The 1,167-nt window shown below is 44.6% G+C and overlaps 1 protein-coding gene across 1 annotated transcript in view; it reads left to right on the plus strand.

Moving 5' to 3' along the window:
• PRPS1 (phosphoribosyl pyrophosphate synthetase 1) overlaps positions 1-1,167 on the plus strand; it is a 37,060-nt gene that overhangs the window by 34,023 nt on the left and 1,870 nt on the right. The window lies entirely within an intron of this gene.

A 1,167-nucleotide genomic window follows, 5' to 3' on the forward strand; every position in this document is an offset into this window, starting at 1 on the left:
TTGGTCCTCTGGTGCCCCATGGTCCATTGCTCTAAGGGATGTATTACCTTAGAATGTGTGGGTGTGTCGTCCTGGATTGAGTGGTCTGGATGTACATCTTGTTAACTATTGAGCTGAGAGCTAGCTCCTGGGGGTGAGTTTTATTCCAGGCACAGAACGTATTCCAGGGCCTTAGTATTGGGGTTTCATCAGACTTCCTCTGACCAGTAATTCAGGTCATTGTTGAATTTTTGGATTTTGTTCCACATTTTTCCTCCCACTGTATTCAGGATCTCCAATTTGACCCTTTCCTGAGTGGTTGGCATTGGTAGCCAGGCACCATCTAGTTCTTCTGGTCTCGTGGGCCATCATGTCCTATGGATGATTGCTTCCAAATAGCCCTTTTTTTCCATTCTTCTTCTTTGCTTCCGACACTAGGAGACCATTAGCTGCATCTTAGATGGTGATTGAAAGCTTTTAAGACCCCAGTCCCTACTCTACTCACCAATGTAGGATGTGGGGCAAGACTTTTATATATTTTGTTGTGCCAATTGAGTCTGGTATCCCCCAGCACTATGGTCCTGAGCCGGTAGATCTACTGGATCTCTCTCCCATAGTAACTGGGTGTCTGTGAGGGATTACTCTGTGTCTGTCTTCTATTGTTTCTGTAATCATTGCAGGTATTTTGTATCACTGGTGTCTGTGTAAGATTAGCCTCAGCTGAATCTATCCTTGGTCTAGAGTATACTCCTGTTCACTGACCCCCATCTGATCTTCTCAGGTGTTTATGTGTTTATCTGTAGCCTAGTGTTTGGTGTTGTTGATAATGCACTATTGTGGCACAATGGTTATTAGCATCTGTCATCTATCTCTTATGTGCACAATTCCATGTCCTCCCATTTCCTAATGTTATCATAGTGGTCACAGTTCCTTTCCGTATATCCCTCCCCTTACCCACTTCAGCGTGTGGGCCCCAACTAGCCCAAAATTAATCCCTCCCCTTCCCTCCCCGTCCCAGTAACCTACAACGTGAGTCCCCTTTCCCAAGCAAACCCTTCTTTGTCTTTTTACAGTAATGGGCTCATACAGTACTTGTCCTTCTGCGATTGACTTATTTCACTCAGCATAATGTCCCAGGAGCATCCATGTTGTGAGATGATTCATGTATCCCTCATTGTTCTTTAATGT

This window comes from Orycteropus afer, unplaced genomic scaffold (genome assembly GCF_000298275.1).
Source record: "Orycteropus afer afer isolate SDZICR_OR568_19922 unplaced genomic scaffold, OryAfe1.0 scaffold00336, whole genome shotgun sequence".
Lineage (NCBI taxonomy): Eukaryota > Metazoa > Chordata > Mammalia > Tubulidentata > Orycteropodidae > Orycteropus > Orycteropus afer.